This window comes from Macrotis lagotis, chromosome 2 (genome assembly GCF_037893015.1).
Source record: "Macrotis lagotis isolate mMagLag1 chromosome 2, bilby.v1.9.chrom.fasta, whole genome shotgun sequence".
NCBI lineage: Eukaryota > Metazoa > Chordata > Mammalia > Peramelemorphia > Peramelidae > Macrotis > Macrotis lagotis.
The window spans coordinates 201,775,206-201,791,379 of NC_133659.1; the positions used below are offsets into that span (position 1 = coordinate 201,775,206).

Sequence of the window (16,174 nt, forward strand, 5' to 3'; positions counted from 1 at the left end):
CATTTCTAAAATATACAGAGAACTGAGTCATATTTTTAAAAAAAAGCCATTCTCCAGTTGACAAATGGTCAAAGGATATGCAAAGGCAATTTACAGATGAGATCAAAGCAATCCATAGTCATATGAAAAATTGCTCTAAATCATTACTTATTAGAGAAATGAAAATTAAAGTTTCTCTGAGGTACCACCTCATACCTCTCAGACTAGCCAATATGACCAGAAAGGATAATGATCATTGTTGAAAGGATTGTGGGAAATCTGGGACACTAATACACTGTTGGAAGAGCTGTGAACTCATCCAACCTTTCTGGAGAGAAATTTGGAACTACACCCAAAAGGCCCCAAAAATGTGCATACCCTTTGATTCAGCAATATCACTACAGGGTCTATACCCTGAAGAAATGTTGAAAAAAGCATAAAAGCATCACTTGTACAAAAATATTCATAGCAGTCCTGTTTGTGGTGGAAAAGAATTGGAAATTAAGTAAATATCCTTCAATTGGGGAATAGCTTAGCAAACTATGGTATATGTATGTCATGAAACACTACTGTTCTATTAGAACCCATGAGGGATGGGAATTCAGGGAAGCCTGGAGGGATTTGCATGAACTGATGCTGAGTGAGATGAGCAGAACCAGAAAAACACTGTACACCCTAACAGCAACATGGGGGTGATGATCAACCTTGATGGTCTTGCTCATTCCATCAGTGCAACAATCAGGGACAATTTTGGGCTATCTGCCATGGAGAATACCATCTGTATCCAGATAAAGAACTGTGGAGTTTGAACAAAGACCAAGGACTATTCCCTTTAATTTGGAAACAAAACTTATCTTATTGTCTGATTTTGTTATCTCTTATACTTTATGTTTCTTCCTTAAGGATATGCTTTCTCTCTCATCACACTCAATTTGTATCAATGTACAACAGGGAAACACTGTAAAGACTGACAAATTGCTTTCTGGGGGGGGAGGGAAGTAAGACTGGGGGGAAATTGTAAAACTCAAAATAAATAAAATCTTTAATTAAAAAATAATAAATAATAAAAAAATAAAGTATTCTTCCTAAATAATGGTAATTCCAGCACTAGATAACCTCTAAAATTCCTCATAGGTATAGACTCTCTTGTTCAATTAAATTTCATGGGATGTCACATTATCTACATAGTCAAAACTCCTCAATTTGAAAGCTACAATGCTGTTTAATACACAATGTGATTTGCTGGGCAGTTATAGAAAACAAATACCTAGTTTACAGCATGTTTACAAATTTTAGTAAATTTTCTGGGAAACTATAGGGAAAGGGATTGTTTGCCAACTTAAAAGAAATATGTCCCTTGTTATAAGATTATTATACATACATTGACCATATTTATTCAAAAAAGGGAGAGTTGGGATGTGACATACTAGCAATAAATTTCCTTTTCTTATTTTTGAGTGTACATCTTTTTAGAATTAGATTTTTGACTTAATGATTCATACGGTAGCCATGTACAATTTAGTCCTAGGAACCTAGGTTACATGGTCAAAATAAGTAAAGCAGGGATTATTTTCCTATGTATATAAAAATATTAATTCCAAGAAAGGGTTCTCAGATTTCACCAGACTATCAAAAGGGGTCATGATAAAAAAAAAAGAATAAGAACTCTTGAACCACAATTTAGAGTTTTAAATTGCTCAGGTCACAAGCAAGGCTCTCAGTATTTAGATATAGTTTTTTAAATTGCCCAGGTTATTGTAAGATTTTTCTTTCCGTATCCAGAGAAGGAACTGTGGAGTTTGAACAAAGACCAAGGACAATTACTTTTAATTTAGGAAAAAAACTTGATATCTTATTGTTTGATCTTGCTATCTCTTATACCTTATGTTTCTTGCTTAAGGATATGATTTCTCTCTCATCCCATTCAATTTAGATTAATGTTACCATGGAAACAATGTAAAGACTGGCAAATTGCCTTCTGTGGGGGGGTGGAGGAGGAAAGTAAGATTAGGGGGGAAATTATAAAATTCAAAATAAATAAAATCTTTAAAAAAATTTTTTTTTCTTCCCTACAGTTTCTTAAGACTGCTATGGGGCTAACTCAAATCTCAGTCTCTAAGGACTTTCCTTGTTTTCTCATAGGTCCCTCCCATTTTGTATCTGATAAATCCCTGATCTCTTACATCCTCTTCCTAAACAACTTAATCATCCTGCATATTTCTTTGATCTATAGCTTTACAACTAACACTTTTAAAAGGAAACAAGATTAAACTTTAGCTTCCCAGTATGTCACAGGCTTTCTTCTTTTTTGTTTTTGTTTTTGTCCCTTCTCCAGAAATGAAGTGCCCACATTCATGACCAACCAATTGAGAGGCCAGGATGAGGTATAAGGCAGGCAAGGTGGGAGATGAAAAGAGTTCACCATTCAATCTCTGGAGCTTCCTGAGTTCAGTCTCAGGACTTTCAGGAGTCTTAGGGATAAGAAGTACCCCAAACAACTCTTGGTCCAGGAGGTTCAACCAGTTTTACCTTGACTGGAAGGTACCTTTTCTCAGGTTCATGTTTTGGACTTCAAATTGTAGACCCATATGCTAAGCATATGATTAATTTTGTAAAACATATTCAGGAAGCAATTCACTGTACTTTACAATTCATAATAATGTACTAGGAGTCCACTTTTAACTATTGAGATTAGTAGCCAATGAACATATATACTTTTAGTTCTAGAAATACTCTACAAAATAATAAATCTCAATAGTTTTAAGAACATGCCAAAATAGAGATTTAACACTGATTCAAACATACCTGCTATACAAAAATGCTTAACCAAAAAGAAAACATACTCATTAGAGTGAAAAATTCATTCATAATGTAATGGAATTGCATCTACACATGTTAGCAAAACACTGCTGTCGGGGGCATAGAAATCTACACTTTCCAGAAATTGGTCTCTCACATATCTTAACTTCTAAATTCAATAGACTTTTTTTTCAAGCTTGACCTTTTAGAAGTTTTTGACATGGTTTTCTATCCCCATCCTCTCAGATACTCATCTCTTTTGACTTCTGTGGTAATACTCTCTCCTACTAATGTTTAACTACTTATAAATTTCCTCTACTAACTCCTTACCAATTTCTCACTCTAAATATAGGTAGGTGTATCCCAAATATACTTTCTTGGACATCTCTCTGGTTTTACACTCTTTCCCTTGATAATTTCTTTAACCATCTTTACTTAGATAACTTCAAAAGCTGTATTAAACCAAAACTTTACAAATAAATTCTATCCCCATTTCTAAAATGTTTTCTCTCATTACCTCCACCTCTTGAACTCCCCTCCTCCTTGAAGGCACAGCTCAGCTGGATTTTGCTGATTCCCAAATGCAATGTTATTTTTTAAGTACTCCCAACTTCCCAGGGGGAGTGGGAATAACTTTATATTTATTATGTATATACTCTGCATCTATCTCTAAATGTAAACATGCTTTCTATCCTTTTGGTGAAATATAAGCTCCTTAAGAGCAGGGATTTTCTACTTTTGTCTTTGTAGCTCCAGTGCCTATCAGAATGCACAAGCAAAGAGCAAGACCTGATAAATGCTTATTGACTAAAGATGCCTTCTCTGATCCATTCAATTTTTTGAGTCCTCTCACTTCTCACTTTATCTGACTTTTTGCTTTTACTAATCATCTCCTGTCTTGCATTATATTTATCTGCATAAATGTTGTAACCCATTCCAAACAGAATGTAAGATATTTAAGGATAGGGTTTGTTATGTTTTAAATTTTCTACAGCATCTTTTAAGTTCTTAATATTAAGTATGCTCTTAACAAAGGTCGGCTGAATTAAATTATACAAAACTGTACATTATATTCATCAAATTGCAATTCTATTTGAATAAGAATCTTTAAATGAAAATAAGACTCATAAGTCAGGAAATCTGAATTTTAATCTTGGTTGTTGACAACTAGCAGTGTGATCTTGGGGTAGTCAATTTTATTATTTATAAAATTAGAAGTTTGGAGCAAGTGATCTCCAGAATGGATACTCTTCCCCCCCTAACATTCAATATCTGATCAGGTATATTCTTTCAGTCCACTTTTTCATTTGTTTCAAAAAAATGTTCAAACATAAAGGCAAAAAAATGCTCTTCAGATTTACTATAAATCAAATTATCCACTATCTAACTATACAGATCAGAAAACCCAAGAAAACTCATTAAGTTATAGATAAAGCTTTTATTAAATTAATAGCTAGAATTTCAAACACTCTTTATGGTTTGTAAAGAACTCTTTTGATTTTCAATGCTGGAAACCAGGTGCTAATTTTATCCTCATTTCCAGATGAGAAAAACAAGACAGAGAGATTAAGTGATTTTCCCAGGGTTACACAGTTAGTAAGTGACTTAAGAAGGATGTGATCTCAGGCTTTTCTGATTCCAACTCTAGGGTTCTTACCAATTTCACTATCTAACTGCCTTTATTAATAGGTTATTAGTAAAACAAATCATCTCAAGATAATTAAACTAATGGAAGTTTGTCAACTAGTAAATGTGTGAAAAGAAGAATCTAAGCCTACAGACATAGATAGGTAAAGTGTATTTCTGCTGAAGATTTAAATACACAAGCCAAAAGCAAATAGCTAATAAAACCCTTTGGTTGCAGATCAAGAATTCTTTCCCATTGATTTGTCATTGCTTCTTCATTCAAGCTATCAGGTTGCTATTGGTAGAGCTACTCAGGAGTCAATAAATATTTGTTAAGTGGTCAGGCACTGTATTAAGCACTGGAGACACAAAAAGAAAGACAAGACAGTCCTTATTCTTGAGGAGCTCCCAATTTAATAATAGGGAAGAAAACATTTAAACAACTTTGTACAAGCTATTAAGAGTATAGGAATAATCAGCAGAGGGAAAATTTTAGAATTAAAGAGAAACTGGAAAAGCTTCCTGTAGAAGGTGAGATTTTAACTGTAATGTGAAAGAAACCAGGAGGCAGAGATGAGAAAGGAGAATATTCCATGCATGAGTGATAGGCACTAAAAACGACCAAAATCAGTGGATGGCATGTCTTTTCGAAGAGCAAGGAGACTAGTGTCACTGAATCAAAGAATGTTTAGTAGGGATAATGGTGGCAAGGAGATGGGATAGATTATAGAGGATTTTTATACTTGATGCTGGACATGAAAAGGAGATACTACAGATTATTGAGTCCTATAGATAGATCTGTTCTTTAGGAAAATCACTTTGGTAACTGAATTTAAGTTGCATTTAGAATGGGTACAATTTGTAATAGGCCATCCAACCAACAGGTATTAGTCAATAGCCCAAGCATGAGGAGATGAAGGGTTCCTTCCAGAACCTCTACCTGACTGCTTCCCTCCCCCTTTCCCCCCATCATGTTCCTGCACTGGGTATTCTCTTCTTCTCTTTTCAGCTTCTTTTATATGTTGTCTTCCTCTAATAGACTGTGTTCTCCTTGAATGTAGGGACTGTCTTTTGTCTTTTTTTTTTTCTTAGTGCTTAAGTCTGGCATATAGTAGGCACTTACTAAATATTTCTGGACTGAGCCAAGGATGACACCTGGGTAAGTGAGCCTATGGGACTGGAAGGATGGTAGTGCTCTGGAAAGAGAAATAGGGAGGGTTGGTGGGGGGGGAGAGATATTGGGAAGAAAGAATATAACTTCAGTTTTGGACATGCACGTCATCCTAGTTCAAGAGGTCAGAAAGACAGCTGGAGTTGTGAGACTAGAAGTCAGTAGAACTAGGATTTAAAAAGCAGATCTGAGAAATCATTAGCATGAAGATGAGAACCAAAACCATGGGAGCTGATGAGATTGGTATGAAATAGTATAGAGGAAAAAGAGAAGGTCCAGGACAGATACCAGTGGAATACCCAAGGTAAGAGGGAGTTACCTGGAAGAAGATCCAGCAGAAATAAGACTGAGAAGAAGCTGTCAGATAGGTGGGAGAGAGAACCAGGAAAGAATGCCTTGAAAACCTAGAGAGAAGAGAAGAAAAGAAGGTAAGAACAGTGTCAGTTGCAGAGGTCAAAAAGCATGAAGATTGTGGCAGAATAGGATAAATTATACCACACAAAGAGGTGCAAAGGAACTATTACTGTACAGCAAAAGAATGGGAGGGAGAATTGCTTGAATCTTATTCTCACTGGATTTGGCTCAAAGAGGGAATAAGATATACATTCAGTTGGGTTTAGAAATTTCTCTTACCCTACAAGAAATTAGGAGGAGAAAGGAGTAGGGGTGGGAGGGAGGACAGAAGAGAAGGAGTAAGGTAAGAATAGAGAATTCCCTAAGAAGTAGGAGGTAAAGTCAAAAGAAAAGGGAGGGGCTCATAGATGGGAGGGCAGATTGAGGGAGGAGGTGATCACAAGTTAAAGTGGTCAGAAGTAAAAGTATGAAGATTGAGAAAGGGTTATTTGATTTGTCAAGTTAAGAGGTCTAAGGTCATTGTTAACTCTGGAAAGAAGTTTTGGTCGAATGAATCAGTCAAATCAGAATTCAGAGTTAAGAGGAGAGGAAGAAACAGTCAGAAGCTTAGCCACAAACAGCAAGAGAGAGATATATAATTATCAAGGATGGATGGTAAACATTATTATAGCAGATCTAAAGATCTGGAAGAACTCTTATTTTCTAGCCTGAATTTCAATTCTTCCACTGACTGATCATGCCATGATTCTCAAATCCTTTTTTTTTTTTTAGGTTTTTGCAAGGTAAATGGGGTTAAGTGGCTTGGCCAAGGCCACACAGCTCGGTAATTATTAAGTGTCTGAAGCCGGATTTGAACTCAGGTACTCCTGACTCCAGAGCTGGTGCTCTATTCACTGCGCCACCTAGCCACCCCTTCAAATACTTTTAAGGGTATTCTGATTCATTGATAGTATTCTCATTCTCAATAAATGGAATGATATGTTGAACATCAATGATAACAGCAGTCTTAAATTTACTTTCTTGAAATTCAATATTGGCAATCAAATAGGCTGCTTCAGAATCATTCAGTCCATAGATTTCTGGATTGAGTTGCTTTAGTCATGTCCAACTCTTTGTGACCCTTTTTTGGTTTTTTTTTGGCAAGGGCATTGAAGTAGTTTGCCATTTCCTTCTCCAACCAATTTACAGATGAGGAACCAAAGCAAACAGGGTTAAGTGACTTGCCCAGGGTCACACAGCCAGCAAGTGTTTTTAGACCACATTTGAACTCATGAGTTTGTCTTCTTTATTCCAAGTCCAGTGTTCTATCCATTGTGTCACTTAGCTGCCTCCATAGATTTTGCTAATAGTTACATATAAAAATATAAGAAGGTATTTAGAGATGACCTCTAAATTTTCTTCTAGCACTAAAAGTCTATGATTCTGTGGTTCATGAAAATAATATAAAATTCCCTAAGAAATAACAAAAAGGAAGATTTCAGAAAGGCAGGGGAAGACTCTAAATGAATTGATACAAAGTAAAGTAGAACTTGAAAAAAAAAACATATGTACAGCTGTAACAATGTAAAGACAAAGAATAAAAGGAAAAAGGAAACAATACTGTGTTTTGAAAATGAAAGTCTGGCATCAGCAAAGAGATGAGAAATTGAACTAAGCCCTTCACTGGAGAGTTGGGAAGCTCTCTGGGTGGAAATATATATTTCAGACATCAAAGCTGGTTAGCTTTCTTGAATTATTTATTTTCTTTTCCTTTTAAAATTTTTTGTTAAAAAGGATACCTCAGTAGGTTGGAAGCAGGGAAAGGAAGTTACATATTTGCAAATGAATGTGGTGTAAAATCTAAAGATATCAATAAAAAGTTTTCAAAATTTTTCAAAAGTTCTATGATTCTATGGAAATTTCTGTTAAAATATTTGACACAGGGGTGGCTAGGTGGTGCAGTGGATAAAACACCGGCCCTGGAGTCAGGAGGACCTGAGTTCAAATCTGATCTCAGACACTTAATAATTACCTAGCTGTGTGGCCTTGGGCAAGCCACTTAACCCCATTTGCCTTGCAAAAACCTAAAAAAAAATGTTAACTAAAATATCTGACACAACAAAGTTCTAAAATAGGGGCAGCTAGGTGGCATAGTGGATATAGCACTGGTCCTGGAGTCAGGAGGACCTGAGTTCAAAGCCTGCCTCAGACACTTTAATCATTGCCTAGCTGTGTGGTCTTGGGCAAGTCACTTAAATCCATTGCCTTAAATAAAAAAAATTTAAAAAGAAAAGTTCTAAAATAAAATAAGTACCCTTTTACAAATACTGTTCCTCCAAATGTCAGGACTAGGACAGTTTCATATATTTATTCACTTCTAGCAAAAAGATACTAAGTATAAACAGAAATAAAGTGTAAGAGGGTGTGGAGGTACTTACTAGCTAATCAAGAGCCAACATCTGTGTTGGTGTCAAAACTCAAGAGAAAAAACTGTTCCCCTTCATTACTGAACATCAGAGTGGGGGATTTAAATTTAGGAAAGTGGATAGGAGAGGAAAGATCATCCCCAGGCAGAAAAGTTATGAGAAAAGTTGTGGAGGTAGGAATGTGTATGGCACATTTATGAGCAATAGATTAGTTTGACTGGAGTACGAGTTGTTGGTAGAAGGGTACAAGAGGAATTGAAAAGTTGTAGAGGATACTAAATATCAGGGTAAGAAGTTTGGATTTTCTTTGAAAGAGTAGTTGTCCAAGGATTTTTAAAACACACACACACACACACACACACACAAACGAGTTAAGTTTAAGGGATACATATTTGGTGGTAGTGGAAAGATTTAATTTTAGAGGGAAGAATTAGAAGATGATTTTAAAATTCATGTGTTAGTTAAGTGGACTAGGAAAGTGGTCATGGGAATATATAATGGGAATGGTACTGTGAATTAATGGGACATTGTGAATGACTGGATCATAAAAAACAGGATTAAGTAATATTGGACATGGAATGAATTTTAGATCTTACTCAATCCAGCCTCCCACCCAAACCACTAATCCTTTATGATAAACGATCTGTATACAAATGAATAGATTCACTGACAATGACCTCACTACCTTTACTATTCCATTCCCTAGTAACTCTGAAGACTGCAAGATTTCAGATCTGAGTCATTTGTAGAATGGTCGTATCACTGGAAAAAAAAAAGAGTCCAAAAGGGAACTGGACAGCAGTATATCCAAGAAGAAATGTTTCACAGACTTTGAGAGATGGGAGTGGAACTCTTGAGTGGAAAAGATACAAATGTGGGATTCATCTGAATAGAACTGAAGTTATTGGAGTGAATATGATGTCTATGGAAGTAATCTAGACCCACAAGGGCAGAAGGTTGAGAATGAGTTTTGTGATACACAGATACGGTGTTTTGGGAGAAAGTGAATTTAGTCAAGGGAACAAAAGCACCAACCAGAGAAGTAGGAAGAAAGCCAGGTAGAAGAGGGCAAAACTACAGGAACAAGAAAAGCAACTGAGATCTGGGAAGGCTTGACAGTTAAAGAATGCTAGAGATCAGATAATTCTTTTATAACAAGATTTTAGGCTTTTTTTTTGTCTAGGTGTTAGAGAAATTCTTTCCCTTTCTAAACATCTTCATTGTACGGGTTGTGTGCTAAGATGTAACCTATGATTGCTTTGAATGAGGCGCATGTAGCTCCGAACGGCTCAGCACTGCAGGGGCCCCCTGGTTCGAAGCAGGTAAAGGGCGGCGGCCGGAGGAGGACGGATGGCTATAAATGGGTTTCTATGGCCCTGCCGGGGTGCTAGGCAACAGTTTCCAGATTCCAGCCCCGGCATGCAGGCAGTGGCGCCGCTGCGGGTCCAGGGTGCTGGGTTCAAGTCCTGCAGAGGCAGGAGAAAGCTGCTTTGTTTTCGGCACTGTGAAGTCCGGCAGTGCCGCTCTCTGGGGAGGGGAGGGGGCGGCCCAGGGTCGCCTCGGGAGGGAGGGAGGGAGGTTAAGTGACTGGCTCCGTCTGCGCCAGAGGCCGCACTTGAACTCGGGTCCTCCCAGCGCCGCCTCTTCCAGTCTGGGGGTCGCCTAGTTAGGGGCCCCGTCGCGCGGCGCCCGCGGCCTGGCCGGGCGGGCGGCGGCCTAGCTCCTTCCTCCCCGCGGGCCGCGGCCTCGGAGCCCGGGGCGCCGGGGGCAGGAGGGAGGCGGCGAGCCCCGGGGTCCCCCTCGGCCGGCCGGTACCTGGTTCTGGAGTCCGCGCTCGGGCCGTCGCGCTCGGGCCTCGGCTTCAGCCGGAACTGCTTGGGCCGGTTGCTGGGAGCAGAGTGGGGGTTGGGCGGGGGACGCGGCGCGACATGCGCAGGAGAAATTGTGGGGCGGGGGCGGGGCCGCGCGCCGCGGCCGCGGGCATGCGCGGGGGCCGCCCCGGAAGCGGGGCGAGGCTGGCGGCCGGCACTGCGCATGCGGGGCTGAGACCCTCGCGAGTCCCGGCCAACGGGCCGTTTCTTCCGCCTTTGACCCCTCCCGGTGCTGGCGAGGCCTTCGGGCCGGTTTCAGTGAATACTCCCAAATTGGACGCCACATTTAAGCCCTCCAGGCCGGAGTTTCCTCATTTGTAAAATGGGCTGCATTTGTTGAGTCGGTTCTGGCTCTTGGGGACCCCATTCGGGGTTTCCCTGGCAGAGGGACCGGAGGGTTCGTCGTCTCCGTCTCTGTGCGTGTTAAAGGTGATACAAATAGTGACTCGCCCAGGGGCCCAGGCCCGAGGGGGGCACAGCGCTGGCCCAGGTCCGAGGGGGCACACCGCTAGCCCAGGCCCGAGGGGGGCACAGCGCTAGCCCAGGTCCGAGGGGGCACACCGCTAGCCCAGGCCCGAGGGGGGCACAGCGCTGGCCCAGGCCCGAGGGGGGCACAGCGCTGGCCCAGGCCCGAGGGGGGCACAGCGCTGGCCCAGGCCCGAGGGGGCACACCGCTAGCCCAGGTCCGAGGGGGCACAGCGCTAGCCCAGGTCCGAGGGGGCACACCGCTAGCCCAGGCCCGAGGGGGGCACAGCACTAGCCCAGGTCCGAGGGGGCACACCGCTAGCCCAGGCCCGAGGGGGGCACAGCGCTAGCCCAGGCCCGAGGGGGCACACCGCTAGCCCAGGCCCGAGGGGGGCACACCGCTAGCCCAGGCCCGAGGGGGGCACAGCGCTAGCCCAGGCCCGAGGGGGCACACCACTAGCCCAGGCCCGAGGGGGGCACAGCGCTGGCCCAGGCCCGAGGGGGGCACAGCGCTGGCCCAGGTCCGAGGGGGCACAGCGCTAGCCCAGGTCCGAGGGGGCACAGCGCTAGCCCAGGTCCGAGGGGGCACACCGCTAGCCCAGGTCCGAGGGGGGCACAGCACTAGCCCAGGTCCGAGGGGGCACACCGCTAGCCCAGGCCCGAGGGGGGCACAGCGCTAGCCCAGGTCCGAGGGGGCACACCGCTAGCCCAGGCCCGAGGGGGCACACCGCTAGCCCAGGCCCGAGGGGGGCACAGCGCTAGCCCAGGTCCGAGGGGGCACAGCGCTAGCCCAGGTCCGAGGGGGGCACACCGCTAGCCCAGGCCCGAGGGGGGCACAGCGCTAGCCCAGGCCCGAGGGGGGCACACCTCTAGCCCGGGCCCGAGGGGGGCACACCGCTAGCCCGGGCCCGAGGGGGGCACACCGCTAGCCCGGGCCCGAGGGGGGCACAGCGCTAGCCCGGGCCCGAGGGGGGCACACCGCTAGCCCGGGCCCGAGGGGGGCACAGCACTAGCCCAGGTCCGAGGGGGCACACCGCTAGCCCAGGCCCGAGGGGGGCACAGCACTAGCCCAGGTCCGAGGGGGCACACCGCTAGCCCAGGCCCGAGGGGGGCACACCGCTAGCCCAGGCCCGAGGGGGGCACAGCGCTAGCCCAGGCCCGAGGGGGCACAGCGCTAGCCCAGGTCCGAGGGGGGCACACCGCTAGCCCAGGCCCGAGGGGGGCACAGCGCTAGCCCAGGCCCGAGGGGGGCACACCTCTAGCCCAGGCCCGAGGGGGGCACACCGCTAGCCCAGGCCCGAGGGGGGCACAGCGCTAGCCCGGGTCCGAGGGGGCACACCGCTAGCCCGGGCCCGAGGGGGGCACAGCGCTAGCCCGGGCCCGAGGGGGGCACAGCGCTAGCCCGGGCCCGAGGGGGCACACCGCTAGCCCAGGTCCGAGGCCAGATGTGGACTCCAAGCAGGGCGAGGAGCGCTAACCCCTGCCGCCAGATAAGTCACTAGGAGTCGTGGCTTTGCAGTCCCCAAGATGTGAGGTCGGCGTTAGTATTCTGTGCAGAACACGAGTTTAAAGCCTGGACATTTGCGTAAGACTCTCTTTCTTCAGGCACAGGTAGAGGAATGGGTTGTCTTGTTTCTATTTTGTTTTTCTCCCCGAAGTTAGAGGGTGGAGGGGTCTGCTTAGGTGGCCCTCAGGTCTCTCAAGTCGGTCCCTCATTCCTCCTCCACTCTCCACCCTGGGGAGAGCCTGCTGCCAACGTTAGCCGTGTTTAGAGCATTTCATCTAGGGGTCGGGTTCACCTAGAATCAATTCCACCGCAGTGGAGAGCTGGGGCCACCGTCCCCCAAAGGTGTGCCACCTTCCTCATCATCCTTTGATGCTCTTTCACAATCTGGGAAAATATACCATTTAGACTAGAGAGCAGCCTTTGCAGTTTATCCTGTGGAGAACATTTCTCTAATTTGGGAAAACTTATTTTTCTTCTTCCCAGAAAGCTTGATTCAAAACTCTGGACCTGAGTCTGCAGATTCCAGGGAGTGATCTGAGGACCACCTATCAATCAAGAAAGGCAGTGGGTTGTAGTGGGGAGAAAAGTTCTAGCTTTGCCACTTACTAGCTATATATGACCAAGAAGTAACAATTTCACTAAGTACTAGTTTCGTCTCCTGCAAAGTGGAAATAATGACTCACCACACAAAGATGTCATTAGGAAGCAATTTTCTATAAAATTGCCATTTTCTTAGTCCCTGATCCTGAGGAACAAGATTTATGTGGCTCATCAACTTTGTTGTAGGGAATGGAGGCAAGTTGACAGTACAATTATTTCAGCATGGAATTTTTTTTAAAGAAAGATTTTATTCGAATTTTACAATGCCCCCCGCAACAGAAAGCATTGTTAGTGTTTACATTGGTTCCATGTTATACATTGATCTCAACTGAATGTGGTGACAGAGAGAAATCACATCCTTAAGGAAGAAAAAGTATGAGATAGTAAAATTACATATAACTTTTTTTTCTAATTCGATGATAATAGTCTTTGGTCTTTTTCAAAGAACATAATTCTTTCACTGGATATGGATGGTATTCTTCATTGCAGATAGCTCAAAATTGTACCTGGTTGTTGCACTGATGAAACGAGCAAGTCCATCAGGGTTGATCATTGCCCCGTGTTCAGCACAGAATTTTAAGATGGATAAATTAAAGCACAGGAGTTATGACTTGCCTAAAGTGACAGAACAAGACAGTAGCAAAGTTGAGAGCTGACCAAGAGCAAGCTTAAAAGCAACTACCATCAAACATTCACCCAAAAACCCCATCTGAGCCTCAGTTTCCTTAGATGTAAAAAAGGATTTGGCTAGCTGATCCTTAAGGAACATTAAATATTTCTGCCAACATTTTACAAATCTATGAGACTGTGCTTTTAAGATTTGCTAATTTCTAGAAGGATGTTGGAGAACTGCATATGGTAGAGTCCTGGACTTGTATCAGGAAGATCTGGATTGGAACCCAACAAATAATAATAATTTATATAGTGCTTTAAGGTCTATAAAAAGCTTTACAAATATTCTCCACATCTTTGGGTTTTTTAATTATCTTCATTTTACAGATAAGGAAACTGAGGAAAAATGGGTTAAGTGATGTGCCCAAGATTACACAGCTAGAAAGTGTCTGAAGCTGGTTCTAGAATTTTTTTTCTTTTCTTTTTTTAAGGTTTTTGCAAGGCAAATGGGGTTAAGTGGCTTGCCCAAGGCCACACAGCTAGGTAATTATTAAGTGTCTGAGACCGGATTTGAACCCAGGTACTCCTGACTCCAGGGCCGGTGCTTTATCCACTGCGCCACCTAGCCACCCTAGAATTTTTTTTCCTCCAGGTTTCATACTCCTGATCCAAGTTGCCTCACCCCCTAGCATTTGTCTCCATTTGTAGAATAAGAATAGTACCTACCCTATAGGCTTACTTTAGTTAGCATCAAATAAGATGAGCATTTAAAGTACTTTGCCAATCTTAAAATATTATAAAGACGTGAGACATCCTGTTTTAAATTCATATGTGTGTGTGTGTGTACATTTTTCTCAAAATCAGATATGGAGGTAAATTATATATTCCTCTACTACCCATTTTCATATATAATGGGGGGGGGGAACAAAAAGATGTCCAGGTACTGCTGAGATTTCAAAGCTTGCCACAGATGGTATAGCAGCTCTGTGCCAAAACGGACTCCTTGGTCACTACTTTGTAGTGACTACTACAAAGAATGTTGAAATGATACAGATTTTAGTGCTTAGAGATCATGTAGCTCATTTTCCTCATTTAAACAGATAAACTTAGAATAATGACTTGCTCAAGATCATGCAGCTAGAGCTATGATTAGAATCTAGGCCTCTAGGTTCCTATAAGTCTTTCCAATCTTCTATACTGCCCCTCCTTACATGCTTACCATAGTCTCCCAAGAAAGTTCTTCCCCTTCTAGGTCAGATTTTGTGATTCAACAAATACTTACCTTTGGTGAAATAGGTTGCTATTCTTTCATTTTCATTCAAGCAATTGAAGTAGAGTCCTATGAATCAACAGCACAAATTTTCCAACCAGATGGTTCAAAGTATCTTTGATTCGGTTCCCATTGGTTCCAACATCCCAGCAGCTTTTCAAGTACATAAAAATGTCACCAAATCTATGAGGCAATGGTAATAAAGGGCAGCTCTTTGCCAAATTAGATCTGGCTAGTCTAGCCAAGAATAGTGCAGTGGTAAAAACAGCTGGACTTAAGATTTATGATTAGGACTTAGTGCTTCAGGATTATAAACATAGCATTTTATATACTTTTAATGTTTTACTGTATTTCAATTTCTGTTTCATAGATGAGGGAACTGAGTCCCAAATAAAGTAACTTGCCTATGGTCACAAAGTATCAATAGGCATGGTTTGTACCCAATTTCCTCTAGATTGCAGTTCCAATATTGTAGTTACCATATTACCTCTATAATCAAATTTTTGACTGATTTTATCCTAAAGTAGCACAATTAAAAATAATTAACTCAAAAAAATAAAGAGCACTGTGTTTTGCACTGGCAGAGAGGAAATTTGGATGTGACATGATCGCTGCCCTCATAAAATTTACAGGATATTGAGAGTGGTGGGAGAGAAAGTGGAGGGGCAAGAAAAAATGCAGAATACTGTATTATATGCTTTATTGGTCATGGAGATTGAACCTGTTGAAAGGTTATACCATTGGTACACAAGCTCTGGTAGGTACTGCTACCAATTTGGGAAGGCTTTAAATGACTATAAACTTAGTAACATTTGTTATCTGAGAGTCTCATCAACTGGGGTTGGCTGCAGAGTAATAAATTTTTCAGTTACAGCAATTCTCAAAGATCATCTGCTATCCACTGGGTCACAGAAGATTTTTGTCAGTGGAGAGTACTCACACTGATGAAATTACAGATCCCTGATGTACTCAACTGGAAGTGTATTATCTCAATATAATATAGAATACCATGTGAGAACTGAGAGAGAAATTTGATCCCTGCTGGGGGAGCAGGTGAAGTTTCCAGATTTGTAAAATGATAGAGCTGAGTCACATGACCTTTAAATTATGCTGTTTAACAATTAGAACATTTATAGAAAACCGCTGTTCAAAATACTTTTCTATCCATTATCTCATTTGATCCTCCCTACTGTGATAGATATTATTATTCTTATTTTATAGAGGAGGAAGGGAAAGCAAAATTAAGAGACTTATCCATGGCCCAACAGCTGATTCATGACAGAACTCTGACAAGAACTCCAAATGCAGGGTTTGCTCTGGAAATAGCAATCCAGGCTCTACTACTGTTCTGTTAGGTGCTTACTTTATTCTTATCTTTCCCCAAAATGATACTATGAGATGAAAATTTACATACCTTTAACAGGGTTGACATAAACACCATTTAATAAGTAAACTCCTGTATTTTTCTTTAAAGGCAATTGGTGGGGGGGTATTAGGTGACTTGCCCAGTCTCAC

General features: G+C 42.5%; 1 protein-coding gene and 1 long non-coding RNA gene across 4 annotated transcripts in view; one reads left to right on the plus strand and one right to left on the minus strand.

Annotated features, from left to right (window-relative positions):
- Nucleotides 1-10,256, minus strand: part of STRADA (STE20 related adaptor alpha) — a 35,568-nt gene extending 25,312 nt beyond the window's left edge. For 2 of the 3 annotated variants that reach the window (XM_074224454.1, XM_074224452.1), the window contains exon 1: nucleotides 10,150-10,256. The gene's annotated coding sequence lies outside the window, so the exon portion shown is untranslated. Of the gene's footprint in view, nucleotides 1-5,894; nucleotides 5,980-10,149 lie in introns of all 3 variants that reach the window. The other variant, XM_074224453.1, reaches the window with a different exon arrangement.
- Nucleotides 10,257-11,917: 1,661 nt separating this feature from the next.
- On the plus strand, nucleotides 11,918-14,217 carry LOC141514025 (uncharacterized). The gene is made up of 2 exons (XR_012475925.1): nucleotides 11,918-12,281; nucleotides 12,661-14,217. It is a non-coding gene; the product is annotated as an uncharacterized LOC141514025 (long non-coding RNA).
- The last annotated feature ends 1,957 nt before the right edge of the window (nucleotides 14,218-16,174 follow it).